We start from the raw sequence: 14,441 nt of genomic DNA on the forward strand, positions 1-14,441 counted from the left end.
AGTTAACAAGCCTGTCCCTTAATCGCCTTTTACGATATACATGGGAAAGAGAAGGTGTGGTCTATTCTTTTTTCTTAGTGCCGGGAACTACACATCTATATACCTTACGCGGTAAACAGAGCCAATTATCACAAGACTGGAGACCGCGTTCAAAACTGGATGGCTCAATGTTCTATGTTGGTATAATGATAATCACTTCTGCACCTGACTGTATGTATCGTTGCACGCGATCCAGTATCACATTACCCAGTATACTAGTCCGCTCGTTAATTTTATTATGATCGATTGACTTCAAGAACACTCGTCTAATAGTTCGCTACTTACGTGATCGAGATTACAGTGACGATTACGATTTTTTTTTTTGTTGAAAAATAAAATATCCAATTTTGTCGAATTCCAAATTTGGTTGTCATTCATTGCATGGAATTATTTGCCTTGAATGTTCTTCTTTTAAAAACAAACAAAATTGTGTTCTACTAAATTATTTCTAAATTTGAAAAACATGAATGAATTAAACTTTTGTTCATGTTTTCTTTTGTGCCAGTAATAAAATCAGTTACAATTCGAATTTACTTATCTGTTTCAAATATTAAGTCAATGGCCGGCATTCGAAATATTCAAAATGCATCTGATTTTTTAATGCTATAGAGCGATGACATTTTTTCAAACAGCCTATTCATATATCGTCATGTCAATAAAAATACTGTTAAAAAACACATTGGTATTTCTTTAAGACGCGATGGGACTCCCTCGGGTATTATAAATGTGTAATTTATATGCTATTTGTGACAGTGTGAGAGGACATAATTACTAAGAAAGGGAAAATAAAAGATAAAAAAGGCAATACTGGATTAACTACTTAAACAACATACTATCTTGTTAAGTAGGTTAACTGATAACTTCATAATTGACTCTAAGTATTATCCTTTCAATTTTTAAAAATGTTTTACACCTTTTAAAGGTTGGACTACAAAAATATCGCCTGCCAGTTATAGGTATAAAAAGGGTATAAAAGTTATTTAATATTTCAATAAAATAACAAGGGAGTAGGTATCTTTATCATGTCTTTCGCAAACACTAGGAGTTTACGAAAAAAAAATTATTTATCTGTGGTCTCTTTTTTTAGTAAAGTTTTCAGTTTATATACTTATATATCTTTAATATTTGTATGGTATATGTAAGTGAAAATTAAAAATTAAGTTTATTAACTAGACATTCTTCGTTAGTGTCTATGGTTAGTCTTCTGTCACTTTTCTGATGTTCAATTTTATTACCAATGTTGTGAAACCAATAGATATGACAATTATTAAGTGATATGAAGTAACCTATACCCAATAATGTAAAAAGAAATTTTATTCTGAATTTGAGTTATATTCATTCAGCTATACGTGTTCCCTGCTTGTTCTTTTACTACAGGCTCTGTCAGCTCCGTGATCGACAAAGACGTGATGATATATTTGACAAAACAAAAAAAAAAATACAAATACAAATTCTTAACACGACATACCGTAATTCAATTCAACATATCGAAGACATATGACACGTTATATTTTCCTTTGGAATTCCAATAGTGTGGGGTTTGAAAACTAAATATGACATTTGGTTGGTCCCCTCCCGTAGGGTGGCTGTAAGTTAAGACGTTTTGGGGTTAAGTTGTTCATGAATTTTAAATTAAACTCGTTTGTTAACACGTGCCGTGTGGTTCCCGGCACCAATACAAAAAAGAATAGGACCGCTCCATCTCTTTCACATGGATGTCGTAAAAGGCGACTAAGGGATAGGCTTACAAACTTGGGATTCTTTTTTAGGCGATGGACTAGCAACCTGTCACTATTTGAATCTCAATTCTAGCATTAAGCCAAATAGCTGAACGTGGCCATTCAGTCTTTTCAAGACTGTTGGCTCTGTCTACCCCGCAAGGGATATAGACGTGACCATATGTATGTATGTATGTATGTTGTTTATACGTTGCGTATTTAGTTTCAAGTTTTATGTAGAATGGAGTTTTAATAGGAATCGAGTGGAAAGATGTAGTCTCTGCCTACCACTGACGCTGTGGAAGCGGCACCAAACTTAGTTTTAAGTAATTTATTCGATGTCAATTTTGTAATTAATGACACTTTATAAAGTGATGTTCGACACGTTACTTAGTAATGAAAGAAATATTTATTCAATGTGAAACATTAACAAAATTTTTTTTTTAAATCTACTCCATATTTTAGTCTTTTCCAGACTGTTGGCTCTGTCTAGCCCGCAAGAGATATAGACGTGATTATATGTATGTATGTGTATTTATATTATGGAAACAAATGGAATATTTAATTGGAACAAGTGACAATTCAAAAATAAAATAACACTACTTTATATTACCTTCAGATCGGCGCAAGATTGATATGTCATGCAATTTAATGTCTATAATCCATAATTTGTATTTTTTTCCTTTTCCTTTGCAAAAAAGATAATGGATAGCACCTTAGCAGCCGCCTTTTCAGGCTTATTCCCTCACTGTCAGTATAATAATCAATTATTAAAATTATCACACCTTCCTTCACCTGTTTGGATTCGTATAATAATCGCATTAATGTTAAAACTAGTATTTATTAGTATTTATAGAGGGCAACACAGTAATATTGTACTCGGTGAGGTGATAATGTGAACGTTTTGATGTCAAAAATGCAAGTTATGTCGTTTCAACTATGGCGGTTATTAATATTTTGTATTGCAGAACATGTTGCATTTTAAAATTAAATGTAACATTCCATTTTTCAAATGTAGTTGATTATAAACAAGTCAAATATCATTTTTTTTTCGTTTGAAATTTTCTTTATCAATTTACGAAATACATTCGTTTTTGTTTCTAACAACTTTTTTATTTCTTCCCGAAAATAAACAATTTTCTTTCGAAAATAACTTTAAAACATTTTTTTTTTATTTTAATGACATCTTCATGACGGCCTCTGTGGCGCAGCGGTAGTACCTACGCTTGTCTGTGACACCGGAGGTCCCGGGTTCAAATCCCGGCCAAAGCATGATGAGAAAAGCACTTTCTCTGATTGGCCTGGGTCTTGGTTGTTTATCTATATATATGTAAGTATTTATTATAAAATATAGTATCGTTGAGTTAGTATCTCGTAACACAAGTCTCGAACTTACTTCGAGGCTAACTCAATCAGTGTAATTTGTCCCGTATATATTTATTTATATATTTATCTTAATTTTTGACACCTATTTGTCAGATAATTTCACATTCACTCAATTATTTAGAAATTTTATGTCCCATTCGTGCCATACAACATAGTCACCCATCGCCCCGGCCGGGACAATATTTCGGGAGCGATCGGGGCGTCCCGATCGGAATGACTTATTGATAACTCAGATACTCCATTTGTTTCACACTCCCTGTAAAGGTGTTCAACCTCCATTTGTTTTTATACTCGTGGCGTTTGAATTTTTATGAAGTCCGTCTTGTAATAGTCATTGGATTGTTTATTTATTTATGCCTTTTTCTTTTATTGAATTGCAATTTCTTCAAGCGAATTCATACTCCCGCTTCGTTTTCCTCCCGGCTTTAGTCCCGGTTGCATCCTCACCACTCTGGAGAGAAGTCCTGGGTATGCCTTTGACCATGGATCCTAGATTGGGCGAGTCAGGTTTTTATATGAAGCGGCTCCCGTCTGACCTCCGAAATTTTTATAGGCAAACCTAACCCATATTCCATCATGGTTACACATCCAGTTGCCTTAATGTGCAGGTTTCATCATATTATTTTCATACACACATACATACATATGTTCACGTCTATATCCCTTGCGGGGTAGACAGAGCCAACAGTCTTGAAAGGACTGAATGATAGAATTGAGATTCAAATAGTGACAGGTTGCTAGCCCATCGCCTAAAAAAGAATCCCAAGTTTGTAAGCCTATCCCTTAGTCACCTTTTACGACATCCATGGGAAAGAGATGGAGTGGTCCTATTCTTTTTTGTATTGGTGCCGGGAACCACACGGCACCAATACAAAAAAGAGTTTTCAATCACTGTAAAATCATCGGTCTAATAATCAGAAAAGAGTTATTCGTAACGGCCATAGGATTCGAACCTGTGTCTCACTCTTATGCTGTTTTAGTGCCACTGACAACATTACGAGCACGCAGCAGGTGAATCGATGACGGACGGGACAGTGTCTATTTCGGACCGGAGATGATTGCGAACGATTTATAAGACGTATTCTGATGGGACAATTTATGACGCTATTTTCGTATGTGTTTCAGATGGCATCTAAGACTAGAGGTTACCAACCATACTGTTAAGATTTATTTTTTATTTAATTACTAGCTGCGTCCCGCGGGTTCGCTCCCGTGGGAATTCCGGGTGAAAAGTACTTATTTTGTTATTTCAGGTTATATTCGACAAGTGTACCAAATTTCATCAAAATCGGTCCAGTAGAGTAACATACACACACCCTCGCATTCATATCACACAAACGCTTTTAAAATATTAGTAGGATTAGAATATATGGTATGGGGGGAACGAATTATGGGAAATTTATAAATCAATCGCCTAAATAAATTATCCCAACTTTATCAGCATATCCCTTAGTCGCCTTTTACGACGTCCATGGGAAAGAGGTGTAGTGGTTCTTTTTTTCTAATGGTACCGGGAACCACGCGGCACTGCCGGGAACCGCACGGCACACGAAATATAATTATGAAATATACAGTGATATGCCAATGACTTCGATCATGTTGGTTTTGTGCCAACTACTAAATGTCATAGCAGATCATACCATGCTATATTAAATCCTAGCCAATTAATCTTCTACGTCTTCGGATTTTACGACTAGCTGTTGTCTACGGCTCTGTTAACGTGGGAATTAGTTAAAAAATGTTCAATGGAAATAACGCCGTGTGATTCCAGTAATTTTCATATAGGATGACTTTCTTTGACGTGGATGTCGTAAAAGGCGAGTAAGGGAATGGTTAACGAACTTTGGATTCTTCTTGTAGGCGACGGGCTAGCAACCAGTCATTTTATGCCTTCATGTACCACACAATCATAACTTTATCTTTATAAGTATTTATTATAAAATATAGTGTCGTTGAGTTAGTATCTCGTAACACAAGTCTCGAACTTGCTTCGAGGCTAACTCAATTTGTGTAATTTGTCCTGTACATATTTATATATTTTTTATTATATTATAAGCCTATCCCTTACCCGCTTTTTACGACATCCGTGGGACAGAGATGGAGACTATTGATGCCGGGAACTAAACGGCACATGGTTTTTTCTACGCTCCAAAAAAAAATTAGGAAAATTACACGTTGTGACGTCATAACATTTCTCATACGAATCACGTGTATATAAAATACTTTAAGCAAGTATAGTGTTACCATCCACGTGATGGTCGCAAATAGTGTGTATGTCTGTTTGTAACCGTACACTATTAATTGATACGAGCCGGGCGATGCAGGCAATTGTTTACGTTGGGTATTGGCAGTTGAGAACGGTGTGGGGCACGAGAGGAAGCGATTTTGAAGGTGGTTACATTGATTTATTTGGGCGATGGGTTGGCAACCTGTTACTATTTGAATCTCAATTCTGCTTATCATTTAGGCGATGGGCTAGCAACCTGTTATTATTTGAATCTCAATTCTACTTAGCATTTAGGCGATGGGCTAGCAACCTGTTACTATTTGAATCTCAATTCTGCTTATCATTTAGGCGATGGGCTAGCAACCTGTTATTATTTGAATCTCAATTCTGCTTATCATTTAGGTGATGGGCTAGCAACCTGTCACTATTTGAATCTAAATTTCCACTTATCATTAAGCCAAACAGCTAATGTGCCCTTTTAGTTTTTCAAGACTGTTAGCTCTGTCTGCCCTACGAAGGATACAAATGTGATTATATGTATGTATGTATGAATATAACAAAAATGACTTTTCACATCGAAAACTTAAAGAGTTACAATACAATATCAAATTTCTACGGTGTTTTAATCAGTAACTATAGTGTCATAAAAATCACTAGAATTTTATAAAACCTCACCAAATTTCATAACTTGTACCACACCAGTCTATTCCTGCTTACTCAAGCAATATTACGCTTTGAACGCATAGCTATAAGATCAATAATGTCATAAACATGGCCGTGAGAAACAGACCATTCTTATGTGCGATATGAAATTGGATGCTAAAATTTTGTTTACCCTACAAATTTATACCAAGAATTGACATATTATTGTCATTGATAAAACGTGTTAATTTATCTAATGAATGAGTTTATTTATGAAAGATCTAGGCGTGGTGTTTTTGTCTTTGGCATTGGAGTTTACACGGTTAGGAAAAAAATAATATGTGATGGTCATAGAGTAAAAATGTAAGTAAAATGAAGAGAATGCAGTGGAGTGAGATAAAATTGAAAAGCGTACCCCGGGTCCCTTAAATAAAGCAAAGGAAGGTGCAACTGGGAACACGCATGATGAGAAAGTGAGGGAAAATGGTACATTGCAATGGGAGCCTTTTTTTACATACATAAGTATACATTTAATACGTCCACATCCCCTGCGGGGTAGACCAAGCCAAGAGACTGAATGCCAAGGTTGCATGGCTCAATGATGGAATTGAGAATCGAGCTATTTATAGACTTTTTTTAATAAGTTTTATTTGCAGTTGTAATTTTAGTTTATAATTTATATTAGTTTTTTCTTTAATTTATCATCATCATACATCATCTCTAAAACGCTTAAAGGCATTAAATTAGGATTTGAATATTTATCTGTTATCTATACATATCTATAATAAAACTGAAAAAAAAAACAAATTAAAATTAATACAAATTAATAAATTAATTAAATGGAAAGAGGTAGTCTCTGCCTACCCCTCCGGGAAAGAGGCGTGATTTTATGTATGTATGTATGTATAAAATTAATACTAAGTCACATTGGGAACGTTGTATGTCTTTTTTATTTATAAAAACATGATTTTAAATGGAACATTGAGAGATACTATTACTAACAAAATCAACAGATTTTTTTTTGTATCCCGCCATCTCATTGTTCCAATTTTGAACATCGAAAAGCTACGTTAAAGTGTGAAAACGACAAACAATAACCCTAGTTCACAATCACTCGATTTTAAACCCATCAAACCGACCATGTGGCAAAATCGCTGCCATCAATGCCTGAAAAAAAAGGAAAAACTATACGCCAACCCTCTCTTCCGTATAGCGGCGTCCCTGTCTCCCGACACATGTGTTTCCCGCCTGCCATCAATGGATATTGTTTTTTTTAAATAGTTTTTTTTTTAATCGACTGCGGCATACGAGTACTGAGAATCTTTATCGTTTGTTTAATGATCGGTTTCTTATGAATCGAATTGTCTTAGTTGCAATGTTGGTGTTTAATTATATTGAGTTGAAAATGATAACAACATCATTTCATTCTAATATTATAAATGTGAAAAGTCTCTTCTGATATAAACTTGGGATACCTCTTTTGGGCGACGGGCTAGCAACCTGTCACTATTCGAATCTCAAGTTCCATCGTACAGCTAAACAAAGCTCTTCAGTCTTTTCAAAACTGTTGGCTCTGTCTACCCCGCAAGGGATATAGACTTCATTTTATGTATGTATGTATGTATTACTGACTTAATATATACACTGACCTTCAAACGTAGGTATACGAACTTACATTTGCAAATACGCCAACTTTGCTTAATTCAGTAGAACTGCACGAGTTTATAATTAACATTAGGTAACCTTAGCCGGCGACTTCGTCCGCGCATTGTAAGTACATTACTTACTGTAGAAAATTAACATACATATAGTCACGTCTATATCCCTTGCGGGGTAGACAGAGCCAACAGTCTTGTAAACACTGAATGGCCCGTTCAGCTGTTTGGCTTCGAACCCGGGACCTCCGGTGTCACAGACAAGCGTACTACCGCTGCGCCACAGAGGCCGTCAAAAAAGAATAAGTATGCTACGAAACATAATTGTCATCTTAGCAGTCGGACAAAACGATCACTTCAATATTACTTGTGTATACATCCTTATCAGTGAAATGCTACACTTGCAATCCTAAAGGCGTGTTCACATAGTAACACTACGATTTTATTGAACCAACATCCCGTGTTGGTTTGCAAACGATAATTATTATTAGATTATAGGCCGTTTTGTTTTTATATAGGGGACGTTTTAAAATGTATTTTTTATTACATACATACATACATACATAAAATCACGCCTCTTTCCCGGAGGGGTAGGCAGAGACTAGCTCTTTCCACTTGCCACGATCTCTGCATACCTACTTCCTTCGCTTCATCCACATTCATAACTCTCTTCATGTAAGCTCGGCGGTTTCGGGTATTCTTGACCTGACCTATTTTTTATTTGAGACAATTAATTTAAATTAGCCAAATAGCTGAACGTGGCCATTCAGTCTTTTCAAAACTGTTGGCTCTGTCTACCCTGTACGGGATAAAGACGTGATTATATGTATCCAGTGACGTGAGTCCACTATCTTTCCCGCCGTAAAAGTCGACAAAGGGAAAGGCTCATGAACTTGCCATGGGTTATCAACCTGTCACAAAATTTTAATCTCAATTGCATAGTATGGATTTACTGAACACACCCTGTATAACAAAACTGTCTTGGCATTCATAATGGGAGCACCCTGAGACGTTTCGTCCCACGATTAATTTGCTCACCGTACACTTATGTACGCGTGTTGAATTGTTTTGCTGACGGTATGTGTGTAAACTAATAAACTGGTGATAGAAATTTGTTGACCGTACAGATTAATAGTTCTATGTTCATCCCGTGCACATTGTAAAAGTGTATCAAGGGATAGCGATGGGTTAGCTAGCAACCTGTCGCATAATAGATGTAATCTTTCGAGTCTTTTGGCTCTGTCTACACCTAAGGAGATACATACATACATATCGTTACGTCTATATCCCTTGCGGGGTAGACAGAGCCAACAGTCTCGAAAAGACCAATAGGCCACGTTCAGCTGTTTGGCTTAATGATAGAATTGAGATTCAAATAGTGACAGGTTGCTAGCCCATCGCCTAAAAGAAGTATCCCAAGTTTATAAGCCTATCCCTTAGTCGCATTTTACGACATCCATTGGAACGAGATGGAGTGGTAGGTACTATTCTTTTTTCTATTGGTGCCGGGAACCACACGGCACGGCGCCTTAGGGGATAATGGCGTGATTATATGTATGTATGTATTGGTATGATTATAGGGATGATAGTACCACTTATGAAAATGAAAGAGGAATTTCCATTTTACGCGGACGAAGTCGCGAGATTAATCTAGAGTTAGTTCAAATAAATAAGTTTGACGAATTGAAGCATATTTTAACAGACATACCAGTGTGAAATCAATTAATTTTTGTTAGCACTAGATAATTAATTAAGCATTGTTAAAACATATGTATGTTGTTATTATAGATATATTTTACTACTGTTTTTATTAAATTTATATCATTTTTATCTACACTTATTAAATAACAAAGAAAAAACTACTGAATCGATTTTGATGCATTTTTTTTGATGGAGTTTAATTTAACATAGGTACACAAGAGAGTTTACATATTATTTGTAAATTATATTATTATATTTGTAAAAGCCACGTTCAGCTGTACCTATGGCTTTATGATGGACAAGAAAAAAACGAATCGATTAAACAAGAATCGAGTAATTATGGCACATGACAGAATATGCTATTGTTTGCTAAATCGTGTAAAAAATGCCACTTACTTCAGCCGTGGGAGAACATCTTTGTAACATTATATTGTGGTATATCTCCTAAATCTATACGTTATTTTTAAAATTAAATTTGATACACAAATAAATACTAAGATATAGAAAAAATAACATAAATCCGGCTCGATTTTAATTGAATTTGGCACAATAGCAGTAACGCAAGCAAACATAACATATAATCACGTCTATAACCCCTGCGGGCTAGACCGAGCCATCAGTCATCAAAAGACTGAAAGGCCACGCTCAGCTGTTTGGCTTAATGATAGAATTGAGATTCAAATAGTGACAGGTTGCTAGTCCATCGCCTAAAAGGGGAATCCAAAGTATCCATATAAGCCTTACCCTTACTCGCCTATTACGACATCCATGGGAAAGAGATGGATTGGTCCTGTTATTTTTTCTATTGGTGTCGGGAACCATACGCAACAAAGCCGATTAAAAAAAACTAATAGGTACTTCAATAACAAATAAACATAAAAGTACCTTTTTATGGAAAAACCGTTTATAAGTTAAAAACACTGGTCATGTTTAGGAAACTACTTACTTACTAACAATTAGTTAAATGTTTAGTTCCAAACTCATTAAAGGTCATGAACTTTACTAGCGCCATCTGTGAGGCGGCCGCGGAACTTATTTAAGGCAGTTTTCGGGAATAATAATAGATACCTACATCATCACTTACATACACACTTTTAGTCACGTCTATAACCCTTGCGGGGTAGACAGAGCCAACGGCCGTGAAAAGACTTATATGCCACGTTCAGCTGTTAGGCTTTATGATAGAATTGAGATTCAAATAGTGACAGGTTGCTAGCTCATTGCTTTAAAGAAATATCCCAAGTTTATAAGCCTATCCCTTAGTCTTTTTTTTGGTGCTAGTAACCACACGGCACGTCGTCATCATCACGTTTATATCTCTTACGGTGTAGACAGAGTTAACAGTCTCGAAAAGACTCAAAAGCCACCTTCAGCTGTTATGCTTTATGATTGAATTGAGATTCAAATAGTGACAGGTTGCTAGCCCGTCGCCTAAGTATCCCAAGTTTATAAGTCTTGTATATTTAGTAATATTTCACATACAGTACTTATCTATTATTGTAGTTTATTGCGAAATTATTTATAGCCTATGGTTATTGCTTCGTTTAGATATGGTTAGTTACTGTCTTTTCAAAGTTGCCTTTGCAAGTGAAATGCGAATGTTAAGATGGACGTGCGGAGTGACAAGAATGAATAAATGTTATTCGTTTTAGAAGAATAATCTTATGGTTTATTAGTCTAGATGAGAAATTAAAAATCGGCATGTATGTTAGTTCTAGGTTCTGTAAATGGTCTAGTTGTGAAGTTGACGTTGGTCAAGAAAATACTGCAGTGCAGTTTGTTACCGCTTTTTCTGCACGACGCCTTGGAAGCGGCAGTAAACTTAGTTTTAGGTAAGTAATTTATTTGACCTCAACCAATGTTGTGAAACCAAAAGATTTGACAATTATTAAGCGATATGAAGTATCCTATAATAATGAATAAAAATCTTGAATTTTTGAATTTTTTTTAATTTTTGAATTTTGGTGCGCTAATTCAGCATAGGAATTTAACGTTAATTTTTTATTATGCCTACGCTACGTTTGTAGGTAAGTACTTATATATATTTTTTTATTTACTTTCGTGACATTATATAATTTATTTTTGTACTTAAATAAATAAAAACCGGACCCAGAACGCGGTGAGGCGGACCCCGGGCCCGAATTGTTACCTATCATGACCTGATCGGGGTTCGAACCCGAGATAGTACTTACTTAATTAAAATTTTAATAAATTTATTAATATTTTACTTAAATCTACTTAATAGGTAAACAGGATTTATTTTTGGAATTCTTATTTGTAACTGTTGTTATTTTTACTGTTGTATTATACCTACGTAACTATTGATTAATTAATTTTAATATAACTAATTAAATATTAATAGATAAGTAATGCAAGTTTATTTTGAAGCCAAAAATAAACCCAAATTTCATTAATCTTTAAGTTTAAAATTAATTTAAGCGTCATGCTCTGAGTTTGCGAGCTGCGTACTTACCTACACACATACCTAGTCTACCTGCTTAAATTATAAATATAAAATACTAAGTAAATAATAACCTATTTCAATTTCATACTTTTCATAAATTCATTAATTCAATGCAACGGCAACTGATAATTAACTATATTCTACAAAATTTCATTAAAATCGGTCCTAGTAAATATCTATAAAACGTAATTATTTAATTTCTAAATATATACTTAGGTTTAACACTTAGAATCAAAATTCATAAAAAACCTTGCTAACCCTATAATGTTCCAACCTAAGTTACTATCTATAGTAAATTACAGAAATGTTATGAATTATAAGTATCCAACTATTTTATACTAGGGCAAATTCGCCAAATTCATAATCTTTAAAAATTTATCAACAGTTTTAAGATTGCAATAAATTTATGAAAATTAAAACTAAATTATTAAAGTCATAATTGCAACACACACCTGCATTATTGTGATAAAATGAATTATGCATTGAAAATATATATATAAATTTTAACTCTTTATTTCACCAAGACAACACGATTTGCGGAAAATATGTATTTTAAGTAAGTACCTAGGTATATATCTAAAACATAAAAATGATGTAAGTACCTACTTTGCCTAAAAAATTAAAGGCACGATATCAGATTTTGAAGATCTTTTGAAGATGTTTACGAATATGTATATCAAACGATCTTTATCTACATTTATAATTATATTAGTTTAATTTTAATAGATTTATAATTACCTAGTTATATTCACAGTACTCACTTTTTTAAGTTTTTATTATTCCGTACCTATTCTATAAAAAAGAAATATAGGTACCTACTTCAAAACTGTTTAATTTCAACTGTTTAAATGTAAAATTTATATAATCAAACATAGTCATAATTTACATACAATGTGTTCTCACACGAACATCTCTTGGTATTACAAAAATGCACAACGAGATTAGGGTAAGCGCACCACTAATTGGCACTGATCTATCGCACGGAACGAACACTCCGAACGGGGCAAATCAATCGTGGCCGCACGAGATTCCGACGCAACTACTTGGCCGTTCCGCCGTAATTAATCGAACGATTGGATTCCGATTTTGAAAATGTTCAAATGATCGTACTTATTATTCTTATTATTTTATTTTAATTTTTTTTTAATCTTTGTTTATCTGGTGATGTAATGTTATTTTTTAATTTTTTTTTGAAGAATTTGCGTGTAAATTAGTTTTGTTGTGAGTTTTTTGTAAGTTGAATAGATCTAATTATTAGGTTTTATTTATATGTGTAAATTTATTATTATTAGGTGTAAGTAAACCTATGTAAATAAATTATTGATATATTTTTGTCTTAATTTTACTATATTTAATAATTGACTAACACTGTTAGTATTTAATCAAAATTTGTTAAGTTCAAAATGTTTCATGTTGCGAGTGGAATTATCCTAAAAATATTTTATAAGCACTTTGTAAAAAATGAAACTGTTGCAATGTAAGAAATTCTAATAAGAATTGGCAGATAAACGTTCAAAGTTTTATGATGTAGCCCTATGTCCTTTTCTAATAAGATTCTTGTTGTAAGTGATTTTTTGCTGATGAAATGATATTCACTAAACTAAGAAAAAGTCTCACTTTCCGTTCCCTAAAACGTCCTACAACACAAGAAAATAGGTTAAACACTTACATTTGTTTTCAGAGCAAGTGGTTGTTAATTAACACAATTATTTTGTAGTTCTCCACATAACACTTTAAGTCAGAAAATCACAAAAACCTCATAAAGTTCACAAAATATTCGTTCGGCGTTCACTCACAATGTCTGAACTAACATAGACGAAACAAAATCATATGATTGTTCTTAGTCAGCAACGCCCAAAAATAATAGAGTCCGCGCGAAAACAAAACAAAAACATGACACAAAGTACACAAAACAAGTTCACATTGATCGATCGGCGAATCGGGATTGCAAAAAAAAATGTCGCACAATTATCGAGAGTTCACTATTCACAATTGATTATCGGATGAGCGGTTCCGATGCGATTAGTAATTATTACGTAAGGTGATCCTTTGCGGAGCGCGGCGTGGTCACGGGCGCGCGTCGAAGCCGCGACACACGACTGCAGTGCGATCCTTCGGACGAGACCCCACCAACTCGACGCGCATCTCAGTCTCACTCCTTGGCGCGGCCCCGCCCAGTGGGACGCTACTCGGTAGCTAAGATGACCGTTTCCCTCCTCTTCGCACGTGAAAAAAACTACGCTATCCATCCTTTTCTCTCTCGGCGACAGTGGGGCGCGCCAATGGGATCGGTTCGGATCGAGTCGAGACGATGAATCGAGATGTGTACTTAGGTATCACTGCACAAGTCCTTTTGTTGTAGTCGATAATAGGATGCGCTTTTTTTGCGGCGCGATCGGCACTTCTTGGGCCGGCCAGTGCGTTGTTGGCATGTATTTGTTTACATTTCACACGAACGCTTGTACCGATCACAACAAACACACTTTGTCCTGACTATAACTTAACTATAAATTTACGATAAAAAAACTTTTAATACCATCAAACCTATCTTTCGAGCCAAATACGTGTAACAAACATTATTTTTTAAAGTAACGTTAATATCGATTCAT

General features: G+C 34.7%; 1 protein-coding gene across 3 annotated transcripts in view; it reads right to left on the reverse strand.

Moving 5' to 3' along the window:
• The window catches only part of LOC106133261 (homeobox protein cut), a 157,700-nt gene extending 143,749 nt beyond the window's left edge, over nt 1-13,951 (reverse strand). For all 3 annotated transcript variants that reach the window (XM_060950640.1, XM_060950637.1, XM_060950636.1), the window contains exon 1: nt 13,502-13,951. The gene's annotated coding sequence lies outside the window, so the exon portion shown is untranslated. The remainder of the gene's footprint in view (nt 1-13,501) is intronic.
• Between the last annotated feature and the right edge of the window lie 490 nt (nt 13,952-14,441).

The sequence above is a fragment of the Amyelois transitella genome, chromosome 22 (assembly GCF_032362555.1).
Source record: "Amyelois transitella isolate CPQ chromosome 22, ilAmyTran1.1, whole genome shotgun sequence".
NCBI lineage: Eukaryota > Metazoa > Arthropoda > Insecta > Lepidoptera > Pyralidae > Amyelois > Amyelois transitella.